The following is a 13,898-nucleotide window of genomic DNA, read 5'->3' on the forward strand; positions in this document are numbered from 1 at the left end:
GGGCCTTGGAGAAACATGCTGGTTTGAAATTTGAAACTGCTTCCCAAGAAAGGAAAAAATCCTATTACTACTGTGTCAGAGAGCCAAGGCCATGCCCTCATCTTTTTTTTTTTTAATATTTATATATTTATTGTGGCAGGGACAGACAGGAAGGGAGAAAGATGAGAAGCATCAATTCTTCGTTGCTGTTCCTTAGTTGTTCATTGATTGCTTTCTCATATGTGCCTTGACCTGGAGGGCTACAGCAGATGGAGTGCCCCCTTGCTCAAGCCAGCGACCTTGTGCTCAAGCTAGTGAACCTTGCTCAAACCAGATGAGCTTGTGCTCAACCTGGTGACCTCGGGGTCTCGAACCTGGGTCCTCCACATCCCAGTTCGACGCACTATCCACTGTGCCACCATTTGATCAGGCTCATGCCCTCATCTTGATGCATTTTGTCACCTGACATCTTAAGCTGCTGCTCACGCTCTCCTCATGCAGAGACTAAGGTGGAGAGCAGATTATCTGCTATCTGACTCATTTCTAGATAGCCTGGCCTCCAAGTGCAGACACAATCTGGCCTGTTTTCCTCTGAATGAAGAAGAAGGTGAAGTGTTGCAGGTCTAGCACCAGCTTTGAAGCCAGATCGGCCAAGGATAAAAGCCTGGTTCTATTACTGAACTGGCAGTGTGTAACCTCGGACAAGTTACTTATGTGGATGAAAATGGAGACATAGACTAAACCTGACAAGCTCAGGGGAGGCCTGCATTGCACACCTTACACACTCAGAGACCTAACGTAACCACATAAGATGGTCTAAACATGAAAATTCCTAATTAGCCTATACAGTATGTAAAGCCAGCAGGCAGGGCCGGGGCCACTAACACAGCAGCCCGGCCCATGCAGGTTCGCATTTGATTCGGACAGTCGGTAAAGAAACCATGGAGCCAAAAACTGGTGGGCCATAGCCTTTAATCCTACCTTGCACCCGGCGGGCAAGTAAAAACATACACTGGGCTCCAAAACCCAGTCACACTCAGTGCTCACAAAGCCACTGACTTATCCGAGTTTCCTAGAATCAAAGGTTTCTAGCTCACCAGCCTTCTTCTCCTCAGTTCCCCATCTCCTGCCTTATCCCAGATACAAACTCTGTACAAACTGGCATCTCACTCAGCACTCCACCATCTTGGCTGCTTTTCCTGGCCTCCTCCACGTGGCCGCCTTCCGCTGCTGGCTCTACTTTCTCTGCTCTCTCATGCTAATCTCAGGAACCAAGAGCCCAAACTCTCGTTCCGTCCCCATTTTATAGTGTAGAAATCCAAACCCTTAATCCAATATACATAACAGGGAAGTCTCTAATACAAAGTCACTTCTCTGAGGCATGATTGGATTGTACCACCCCACATCAAGACGGGTGGGAGAGGCTTAATCCCAAAACCAAGCCCCAGGCTACAATGATCCTGTCTGCCTCCAACACACATTAATATCACCTGGGCGATGGCATCTTTAACAAAGTGAGCATAATACATTTTATCCGCCCAACACAGTATATCAGTCGGTTAGAGCATTGTCCTGTTACACCAAGGTTGCAAGTTTGATTCCCAGTCAGGACACATTCAAGAATCAACCAATAAATACATAAATAAGCAGAACAACAAATTGGTATTTTCTTTTTTATTTTTTTCCTCTCTCTCTCTTCCTTTCTCTTCCTTTCAAGTCAATAAATAAAAGACTTTTTTTGTGTGTGACAGAGAGAGGGACAGATAGGGACAGACAGGCAAGAAGGGAGAGAGATGAGAAGCATCAATTCTTTGTTGTGGCTCCTTAGTCTCCTTAGTTGTTCATTGATTGTTTCTCATATGTGCCTTGATTGGAGAGCTACAGCAGAGCGAGTGACCCCTTGCTCAAGCCAGCGACCTTGGGCTCAGGCCAGCAATCATGGGGTCATGTCTATGATCCTACGCTCAAACCAGCAACCCCACTCAAGCTGGTGAGCCCTGTTCAAGCCAGCAACCTTGGGGTTTCAAATCTGGGTCCTCTGTGTCCCAATCTGACACTCTATCCACTGTGCCACTGCCTGGTCAGGCAAAAATAAATAAAATTTTTTGATTCCTCACTAAAAGTGCGTCATAGCAGGTGGTAGTCACTCCTGGCATGTAGTTTCCTTGACAAAGGTCAAGTGTTACCTCAAGTGAGCCTGTCTACTGTCTTTTTGCATCTAAGATAACATTCATTTGAAATGTCAGAGTAATCTCCAGACCCCTCAGGGTACACCCACAGCACCAGGCTGAAGACTGCAGAAGCCCTCATTGTTATCTTGCTCTCCAGTACCATCACTGTGTGCTGTCAATGTTAACTATCCTGTACCCACCAATGTAAACCAAGTATGTGTCTCTTTGCCTGACCAGACACAGTGGATAGAGCATCAACCGGGACACTGAGGTCATCCAGCTTGAGCATAGTATCACCAGTTTAAGCGCAGGGTCGCTGGCTTGAGCGTGGGGTCACTAGCTTCGCTGGAGCTCCCTGGTCAAGGCATGTATGAGAAGCAATCAATGAACAGCTAAAGTGCTACAACTACCAGTTGATGCTTCTCATCTCTCTCCCTTCCTGTCTCTCTCTCTCTCTTGCTAAAAAAACAAAAACAAAAATAAAAAGCCTGACCTGTGGTGGCGCAGTGGATAAAGTGTTGACTTGGAACGCTGAGGTCACCAGTTTGAAACCCTGGGCTTGCCTGGTCAAGGCACATGTGGGAGTTGATGCTTCCTGCTTCTCCTGCCTTCTATCTCTTTCTCTCTCCCACCTCTCTAAAAATGAATAAATAAAATATAATTTTTTTTTTTTTTTGTATTTTTCTGAAGCTGGAAACGGGGAGAGACAGACAGACTCCCGCATGCGCCCGACCGGGATCCACCTGGCACACCCACCAGGGGCGATGCTCTGCCCACCAGGGGGCGATGCTCTGCCTCTCCGGGGCGTCGCTCTGCTGCGACCAGAGCCACTCCAGTGCCTGGGGCAGAGGCCAAGGAGCCATCCCCAGCGCCCGGGCCATCTTTGCTCCAATGGAGCCTTGGCTGCGGGAGGGGAAGAGAGAGACAGAGAGGAAGGAGGGGGGGGGGTGGAGAAGCAAATGGGCGCTTCTCCTATGTGCCCTGGCCGGGAATTGAACCCAGGTCCCCCGCACGCCAGGCCGACGCTCTACCACTGAGCCAACCGGCCAGGGCAAAATATAAAAATTTTAAAAAATATTTTATTTATTGATCTTTAGAGAGAAAGGAGAGAGAGAAAGGGAAGAGAAGTGGGAAGCATCAACTCATAGCAGCTGCTTCTCACATGTGCCTCACTGGGGCAAGCCCAGGGTTTCAAACTGGTGACCTCAGAATTTCAGGTTGAAGCCCCATCTACTGTGCTGCCACAGGTCAGGCTTGCAAAGGAATTTGATTTAACTATTAGAACATATGATCCTGGCTACTCTGACCTATTTCAATTAATGCGCCTACTGGTTTCTGAAAGCAAAGCAACAGAATCACTAAATAAGGTTTGCTGGGAAACTCAAGTAGAGAGTCTGCTGTTACTGTAAAAAGTCAGGTTATCTTAAGAATTGTAGAAAACTGAAATGGGATTTAGAAAAGGAAATAGTAACAAGCACAGACTGCTCCAAGGACTAGGAGAGGGCATTTTCCCTTCTCCTTATTAATACTTTAGGAAGAATTAAAATTACCATAAAAGGGGAAACTACTGCCTGACCAGGTGGTGGCGCAGTGGATAGAGCATCGGACTGGGATGCAGAGGACCCAGGTTCGAGACCCCGAGGTCGCCAGCTTAAGTGCGGGCTCATCTGGTTTGAGCAGAGCTCACCAGCTTGGACCCAAGGTCGCTGGCTTGAGCAAGGGGTTCCAGTGTTTCTCAACCTTTTTTGTGCCATGCCCCACCTTAACCTTTCTAAAATTTTTATGTCCCCCCTATGTAACATACATAATTTTTAACATTAAAAAATTGATTTGTTCACTTAATAAACATAAATGATAGGTTCTAGGAAGAAATCACTATGAAATTGTTAACAAAACACAGTAAGTAAAATTTCAAAACATATAATGAAAAACAGAAATTTAAATTCCAAATAATTTTAATACAGATTTTTCTATATTAATTTATTATTTTAATTTAGTGTGATCCTTGCGCTTGATGCTTGCTGCACAGAGATTTTATATTAGGTTCCAATTTGGTTAGCTTTAGTCTCAAGTCTCCACGTTGTGTTATATCCAGCCGATTTCTTTTTTTTACCAGTAAATCATTTACAGCACTAAATCCACATTCAGCTAAAAATGAAGATGGAAACGGTAGCAATAGTTTTCTTGCACATTTGGTTGAATTTGGGTATTTGATTTCTGTTTCTTCACAAAGCCATGCCATCACTCCTTTGATATTAAATAAAGCTTTAACTGACTCATCATTTTGCAATTCTGCAAGTTCTTCTTGATACTGCATATTTGATATATCAGACAAATCCACTAACATTGGCTGCATCATCCATGTTGGGAAATCAATTTGTTTTAAATCAGAAAATCTTTCTTTTAAATTAGCCGATAGAATATTCAAATGATTGACAATAACAAGTAAAGCGGTATCAGTTACTTCACATTTTTGGAGCCAATGAAACTGTTTAAAGTTTTTGTTGTTAATATGTTTCTGACATAACTCAATATTGGTAATGAAACCAAATATCTTTGCTTTTGCATCGACAAGAGTTTTATTTGTTCCTTGAAGTTGCTTATTTAATATATTTAGTTTTTCAAAGATATCGGCTAAATAACTCACAAATGCTTTACTATCTATTGTTAACAGATACTTCATTTCAGGTTTGTCGCTTAAAAAATTACTAAGAGTATCAAACAGTTCCATAAATCTTTTCAAACAGTTTCCTTTAGATAGCCATCTTACTTCAGTATGAAATAAAAGTCTCACATGGTCTTCATTTTGTTCTTCACAAAATAGCTTGAAAAGACGCTCACATTTGGCACTAGCTTTAATAGCATTAACACACTTTATTATTGTATGTAATACTTCATTCAGAACAGGCGAGATGTTTTTAGCTACCAAGTTTTCCCTATGAATAACACAATGCACAAGAATCATTTCTGGATTTGCATCTTTCATCAATTTTAAGCAGCCATTTTTCTTGCCCATCATATTGGGAGCACCATCTGCAGCACAAGATGTTATATTTTTAATTGGTATATCATTGACATCTAAGTAGTTTTTTAGCTTATTATATATATCTTTGGAGGTAGTGGTGCTTTCTAATCTTTTACAGAACAACATTTCTTCAGCAAAATGTCCTTTATCAATATATCTTACATAAGTTATCAATACTGCCTCACTGTCTCTCAAAGTTGATTCATCCATTTGCAAGGAGAATTTTCTTGTTTTCAGCTTTTCAATAAGTTGTTTTTCAATATCCTCATTCATTTCGTCTATTCTTCTGCTAACAGTATTGTCACTGAGTAGCATAGCTTTTACATCTTTGTCATCTTTTTCAAGAACCGTTTTAAGAAATGCTGATATTGACGGTTTTATTAAATTCTCTCCTATAGTGTGATTTTCTCCAGTTTTAGTGATGAATAAAGAAATTTGATAACTAGCCTCAAGAACACGATTATTAGTTGAAGTATGAGCAGTAAACAGAGACTTTAATGTTCTTTTTTCAAAAATTTTCTTTAAAGTTTTAAAGTAACTCAAATCTGAATTAATATGAGCACTATGTTTCACCTTCAAATGCGCCTCAAGACGACCTCGTTTCATTGATTCGTTGGTCAAGCATTGCTGGCATAAAAGACAAAAAGGAATCTGCTCATCGTGAACAGCGGGTATGAACCCAAATTTTAAATATTCCTCCGAATATTGACGAGTTTTTTTCTTGCTTGCACCACTCATTTTACTATGTGCTATAAGAAATAAAAATAAGATCAATTAAAAACTAATATTAAAATATGTGTTAAAATATATTCAATGTGACATAGAGTAAACGTATACTAAAAATTCATATTTATTGAAATGTATATAACACATTTACTACACTACCACCGCAAATCAAAAGGTATCTATATTTTTTCCACTTGACAAAATTTTCTGGAAAGTTATGCTTCTAAAATTAAAATTGTCGTGCATGCACTATTATAGCCCCAATAATATTTATAAAATATTAGTGCTTTCTAGCCCCGATGCAAGAAGTACTTAATAAAGAGTTTAATATTGATAAAAATAAAATACTTACCAATTATATCTATACAATATATATATGTATATTTATTAAATCAACGAGCTTTTACAACAGTTTTGACTGACACTTATTTCAAATTAACACCAACTGAATGATGTGAAACACTACAGAAGTTGCAATGGGCCAATTAGGTGAGAATAACTGCGTTGTTTAGCGAGTTTTTAAAACGTCCGGGGTTCACCGTGGCAGACGGCACGCTCCGCGGTGAACCCAGGACGAAGTTTACTTGACGACGCCAATCACCCAGTTGATATTTTGGTCTCATCAAACAAAATTATACTTAATAATTATTTACCGCAATTATCTAAGAATTGCATTTTTTTGTTAAATTTGGCACCGATATCTAGCATTGCATTTAAATGGCCCGGGGTGAAAGAGTTAAAGTCGTGTCGAGTCCATTTTCAAATTGCCCCCCTTAACTATCAAATTGCCCCCCTGTGGGGCGTGGGCCCCACGTTGGGAAACACCGGGTTAATCGGTCTGCTGAAGGCCCGCGGTCAAGGCACATATGAGAAAGCAATCAATGAACAACTAAGGTGTTGCAACGCGCAACAAAAAAAACTAATGATTGATGCTTCTCATCTCTCCGTTCCTGTCTGTCTGTCCCTGTCTATCCCTCTCTCTGACTCTCTCTGTTTCTGTAAAAGGAAAAATAACAAAATATAAATAAATAAATAAATAAATAAATAAATAAATAAAATAGCACCTGACCAGGCGGTGGCGCAGTGGATAGAGCGTCAGACTGGGATGCGGAAGACCCAGGTTTGAGACCCTGAGGTTGCCAACTTGAGCGTGGGCTCATCTGGTTTGAGCAAAAATTCACCAGCTTGGACCCAAGGTCGCTGGCTCAAGCAAGGGGTTACTCAATCTGCTGAAGGCCTATGGTCAAGGCACATATGAGAAAGCAATCAATGAACAACTAAGGTGTCACAATGTGCAATGAAAAACTGATGATTGATGCTTCTCATCTCTCTCCGTTCCTGTCTGTCTGTCCCTGTATATCTCTCACTTTGACTCTCTCTCTGTCTCTGTAAAAAAAAAAAAAAAAAAAAAAGCTATTGGCAATACTTTGCCTCTACCTAATATTCACCAATATCCTTTAAGATCTGATGCACTAGCTGAAGTAAGCCCATTATACAAGATTACTTTAGCCTGACCTGTAGTGGCGCAGTGGATAAAGCGTCAACCTGGAAACGCTGAGGTTGCTGGTTCAAAACCCTGGGCTTGCCTGGTCAAGGCACATATGGGAGTCGATGCTTCCTGCTCCTCCCCCCTTCTCTCTCTCTCTGTCTCCTCTAAAATAAATAAAAAATAAAAATAATTTAAAAATAAAAATCAATAAATAAAATCTTAAAAAAAAAAAAGATTACTTTAAAAGGGGCTTATAATTCCATGAATGAGTCCCTGTTATTCTCCTACCTCTCTACAAAGAAACCCAATGGGAAAGGATGAAGATTTGTACAGGAGCTCATACTGTAAGTAAAGACATCCTGGCCCTGGCCAGATGGCTCAGTGGATAAAGCATCATTCCAGCATGCCTATGTTGAGGATTTGGTCCACTGTCAGGGCACATATGAGAAGCAATCAATGAATACACAACTAAGTGGAATGGCAAGTTGATGCTTCCCTTCCCCTCCTTCCCCTCCCTTCTTCTCTCTTTCTCTCTCTCTTAAGTCAATGGGAGGAAAAATGACATTCTGTGTTTTCAAATCCACATACCCTATTATCAGCTATTCCAGCAGACTGCCAATATTTTTCAGTGATAAATTTATGTAGTGTCTTCTTCAGCATTTCTGTAAAAAAAAAGAAGACAGAAGATTCCTCTTTGCATTCATCTGGGAAGATCTCAAGTTTACTTGGACAAAAAGGACCCAGGAGTATACAGAGTCCCCCCTATTTCTCTCAGATGCTAAAGGCAGATTAGAATGATGTTGAAGTTCCTAGAGATTCCACTCTAATCTAACATATAGATGATTTACCTTTATGCTCTGGACATGTTAGACTCCCAAGAGGACACAACAGCTTACTAAAAGGGATATAGGGCCTCAAAAGACAAGCTTCAGTCTGTTTACCCCAAGTAAAATACCTCGATAATCTAGTATCTAAAGATGGACTACTGATTAACCCTAAAGACTCGGAGGAATAATATCCTTTTCTTTTCTAAAAACAAACAAACAACCAAAAACAGCTTAGAGGTTTCCTGAATCTTACTGGATATTGTCATAATTGGATTCCAAATTTTTTATTAATGGCCCAGCCTCTATATGTCTTATTAAGGTCAGATCACCCTGATCCATCACAACCCAGAAGGGAAACAAGCTGTAACAGCTCTAAAGAAAGATTTATCTAAAGTTCCCACTCTGGGACACCTTAATTGTAAACTTTTTTTTATATACATGAAAATAAAGAAAATGCTTCAGGAGTTTTAACTCAAAAACACAGATTATCATAGACCTATAGCAGGGGTCGGGAACCTATGGCTCGCGAGTCAGATGTGGCTTTTTTGATGGCTGTATCTGGCTCGCAGACAAATCTTTAATAAAAAATATAACAACATTAAAAATATAAACATTCTCATGTATTACAATCCATTCATTTCCTACCGCTCATGTTCATGGTTGCGAGTGGCTGGAGCCAATCACAGCTGTCCTCTGGGACAACACCAAATTTTTATTGGATAATGCTTAACGTACATGGGTCGTTGTATGGCTCTCACGGAATTACATTTTAAAATATGTAGCGTTCATGGCTCTCTCAGCCAAAAAGTTTCCCGACTCCTGACCTATAGGATGCTTTAGTCAGAAATTACATTCAGCAGGAAAAAGACTCTCTCTCTACATGACAGCCTTCCCTGCTACAGTTATGCAAACAAACAGAAGAAACAGTTATGTGCTCTCCTTTATTTATGTTCCTCAGTTTTGTTGAATCTTAACTCTCATCACACTAAATAAACACTTCCATCAACTGACTGACGTCTCATGAAGTACTACTCTTGCTTTTTGTACCTAATAATGCTCGATGTAACAGTCTTAACCCAGCAAATTTGCTACTTTTTTGTTTGGCTTACTGACTGCCTTGTTGTTCCTAAGAATGATTTACAGGAAACTCACTTTTTTTTATTTTTAATTTTTATTAATTTATTTATTAATTTATTTACAGAGACAGAGAGTGAGTCAGAGAGAGGGATATACAGGGACAGACAGACAGGAACGGAGAGAGATGAGAAGCATCAATCATTAGTTTTTCATTGCACATTGCAACACCTTACTTGTTCATTGATTGCTTTCTCATATGTGCCTTGACCGCGGGCCTTCAGCAGACCGAGTAACCCCTTGCTGGAGCCAGCGACCTTGGGTTCAAGCTGGTGGGCTTTTCCTCAAACGAGATGAGCCCGCACTCAAGCTGGTGACCTCGGGATCTTGAACCTGGGTCCTCTGCATCCCAGTCCAATGCCACCACCACTGTGCCACCACCTGGTCAGGCGGAACTCCCTTTAATAATGCTGACTTGGCCCTGGACAGTTGGCTCAGTGGACAGGACATTGGCCCAGTATATGGATGTCCTGGGTTTGATTCCCAGGCAGGGCACACAGGAGAAGCAACCATCTGCTTCTCTCCCCCTCCCTCTCCCCCTTCTCTCTCTCTTTTCCTCCCACAGCCAGTGGCTGATGTTTAAGCATCCGCCTGGGCTCTGAGGATAGCTCAGTTGATTTGAGCATCGGCCCCAGACAGGGTGGCTGGGTGGATACCAGTAGGGGCGCGTGTAGGAGTCTGTCTCACTATCTCCTCTCCTCTCACTGAAAAAAATAAAAATAAATAGAATGCTGACTTAATTTGGTTTATGGATAGATCTTATCTTAAAGATGAGCAGAGACATTACCGAGCTGGATATGCAATAAGTTCCATGGTGGACATAACTGAAGGTTCTTATTTACCTGAATATGATCTGCCCATAAGCTGAATTAATTGCTCTAACTCAAGCTTGTCAATTGGGTAAAGATCAAATAGCCAATATTTACAATGATAGCTGCCGTGCCTTTGGTATAGCTCACAGCTTTATAATATCGTAGAAACGGTGATGTGTCTTAACTTCCTCAGGGCAACCCATAAAGAATGGAAAACAGGTTGCAGAATTATTAGATGTCACACATCTAACTGAAGCAATCAGCAATTATTAAAATTTAAGGTCACCCTGGAAGCAAAAGGAAATCATTTAGCTGACACTGTGGCTAGATAAGCAGCAATAAGTGGCCAAACTATCCAGACCTGAGAACGTTTCTTCTCCCTGCTATAGCCATAAAAGACTGTCTTTTGCAGCTCCCTTGGACAGCTGCAGAAGAAAAGAAGATATGGCAACAAAAAGGGGGAAACTTTGTTCTAGACAAACAGATATGGTTTGGACCCAATCAGAAATCTTACCTATAGAGGCTCAACTTATACTTACCTATCTTCAACATGCACATGAGCTAATGCATTGGGGTTCTGAACAGATGATTTCATGGAGTAAACAATATTCCTGGATATCTTCTCCTACTGTATATAGCTCATAAAGTGTATAGCAGATGTTCTATCAGTTCAAAATCTAATCCTGGAAAAATCATTCCACAGGTCCCAAAGACCTTCTCCATTTCCTTTAGGTCTAGTTGAGGTATGTAATTAGATTTTATCCAAATGCCACCATCTCAGGGGTACAAATATGTGTTAGTTACGAATTTTAAGTTTTCTCACTGGCTTGAGGCATTCCTTTGCAGGAGAGCAATAGGCTTATGTAAATTATTAAAGGTAAATTATTAATGAAAAAATATCAACTGGGGAATTTCTTCTGAATTACACAGTGACAGAGATTCATTTCACTGGGCAAATAATGCAATCCACTTTTAACATCTGGCCTATTCTATGGTATTTTCATTGTGCTTATCACCCCATTCCACTGGATTGGTAGATTACAAATGGTACAATTAAAACTCAACTAGGTGCCTGACCAGGAGGTGGTGCAGTGGATAGAGCATCGGACTGGGATGCAGAGGACCCAATTTGAGACCCTGAGCTCGCCAGCTTGAGCGTGGGCTCATCTGGTTTGAGCAAAGCTCACCAGCTTGAACCCAAGGTCACTGGCTCCAGCAAAGGGTTACTTGGTCTGCTGAAGGCCTGCGGTCAAGGCACATATGGGAGGGCAATCAATGAACAACTAAGGTGTTGCAACGCGCAATAAAAAACTAGTGATTGGCCCTGGCTGGTTGGCTCAGTGGTAGAGCGTCGGCCTGGCGTGCAGAAGTCCCGGGTTCGATTCCCGGCCAGGGCACACAGGAGAAGCATCCATCTGCTTCTCCATCCCTCCCCCTCTCCTTCCTCTCTGTCTCTCTCTTCCCCTCCCGCAGCGAGGCTCCATTGGAGCAAAGATGACCCGGGTGCTGGGGATGGCTCCTTGGCCTCTGCCCCAGGCGCTGGAGTGGCTCTGGTCGCAACAGAGCGACGCCCTGGAGGGGCAGAGCATCGCTCCCTGGTGGGCAGAGCGTCGCCCCCTGGTGGGCGTGCCGGGTGGATCCCGGTCGGGCGCATGCAGGAGTCTGTCTGACTGTCTCTCCCTGTTTCCAGCTTCAGAAAAATACAAAACAAAAAAACCACTAGTGATTGATGCTTCTTATCTCTCTCCATTCCTGTCTGTCTGTCCCTGTTTATCCCTCTCTCTGACTCACCGTCTCTGTAAAAATTGATTAATTAATTAATTAATTAAAAAACAAACAAACAAACAAACAAACAAACTCAACTAGGTAAATTTTCAGAAGCTTTTAATCTCCCTTGGCCCTCCCTATAGTGAGTGCTCCTCAACCTGAGATCTACTCCTTTTGGTAAAACATAGCCTCGCTCCTCATTAGTCACTAGTCACATTATGCATTTGGGTGAAGGGACATGTGAACAAACCTTACTAAAAGGAGACATTCTGCATTATTATCAAAGACATACTAACTAGCTTAAAAAAACTGATAAATTAGTAACATTCATTTTATAGTGTGCTCCTTGGGAGATGAAAATTTCAAAGATCACGACTTACAACTAGATTTTGTCCATTGGAAAAGACATCAATTAAAGACTGTCTCCAACCTCTTTGGAAGGGACTTTATCAGCTCTTCAAAAACAAGACATCAAAGGCTCTTCAAAAACAAGAACATGAAGCTGCCAACACTGTAGGCAAACAGCTATTCCAAGATATCGATAAGACCTGACCAGTGGATAGAGCGTCGGCCTGGGACCCAGAGGACCCAGATTCAAAACCCCAAGGTCACCGGCTTGAGTACAGGCTCACCAGCTTGAGCATGGGGTTGCTGGCTTGAGCCCAAAGATCACTGGTTTGAAGCCCAAGGTCGCTGGCTTGAGTCAAGGTCGCTGACTTGAGCATGGGGTCACTGCTTTGGCTGAAGCTACCCCTACACTGGTCAAGGCACATATGAGAAAGCAATCAATGAACAACAAAGGTGCCACAACAAGTTGATGCTTCTCATCTCTTTCCCTTCCTGTTTGTCTGTCCCTGTGTTTGTCCTCTCTCTCTCTCTTGCTAAAAAAAAAAAAATCAATAAGGCTTATATGCCCAGAAATTGATGTTAAACTTAAAAAAAATAAACAGACAGAAAAACACATTTGTTTGATTATCATTACCTGTCAGCTAATATTAGTCATAATAATAGTAATACTTGTTCTTTTGGCTTTTTTCAAACCCCATTCTTATATAGCCCAACTGTTAATAATTGCTGAAACTGTATAACTTTTGTATTATTGATAATACTCTTCCACTCTGGCCGGGTAGTTCAGTGGGTTGGAGCATTATCCTGAAATGCCAAGGTTGTGGGTTCAATCTTTGGTCAGAGCACATACAAGAACCAACCAGCCTGACCAGGCAGTGGCGCAGTGGATAGAGCGTCGGACTGGGATGCCAAGGGCCCAGGTTCGAGACCCTAAGGTCGCCAGCTTGAGCACAGGCTTATCTGGTTTGAGCAAAGTTCAGCAGCTTGGACCCAAGGTCGCTGGCTCCAGCAAGGGGCTACTCAGTCTGCTGAAGGCCCACAGTCAAGGCATATATGAGAAAGCAATCAATGAACAACTAAGGTGTCGCAACGCGCAATGAAAAACTAATGATTGATGCTTCTTATCTCTCTCCCTTCCTGTCTTGGTCTCTCTCTCTCTCTCTCAAAAAAAAAAAAGAAAAAAAAAAAGGAAATATTGAAAAATAAATTTTATGTAAAAATGCTAGAACCCAATTATAGAAACATACTTAGCCCTCAACCCAACAAGGACTACTGACTATATTAACTGAGATGAAAGCATAAAAATATGGCCTTCTATAAATGGCTGCTGAGGCATAAGAAATTTACTTATGAAACTCTTACTGTCCTCCTGGCCTCTGGAAATTTTTAGAAGGTAATTGTATTTATATCATTGTGTTTTTACAGATTTGGCCTTGATTAAACCTTAAAGTTGCCCTACCAGGCGGTGGCACAGTGGATAGAGCGTCGGACTGGGATGCTGCGGAGGACCCAGGTTTGAGACCCCAAGGTTGCCAGCTTGAGCACGGGCTCATCTGGTTTCTGCAAAGCTCACCAGCGTGGACCCAAGGTCACTGGCTCAAGCAAGGGGTCACTCGGTCT

The 13,898-nt window shown here is 41.8% G+C and overlaps 1 protein-coding gene across 2 annotated transcripts in view; it reads left to right on the forward strand.

Annotated features, from left to right (window-relative positions):
- Positions 1-13,898, forward strand: part of CAPG (capping actin protein, gelsolin like) — a 49,267-nt gene that overhangs the window by 7,639 nt on the left and 27,730 nt on the right. The window lies entirely within an intron of this gene.

The sequence above is a fragment of the Saccopteryx leptura genome, chromosome 3, assembly GCF_036850995.1.
Source record: "Saccopteryx leptura isolate mSacLep1 chromosome 3, mSacLep1_pri_phased_curated, whole genome shotgun sequence".
Taxonomy (NCBI): Eukaryota; Metazoa; Chordata; class Mammalia; order Chiroptera; family Emballonuridae; genus Saccopteryx; species Saccopteryx leptura.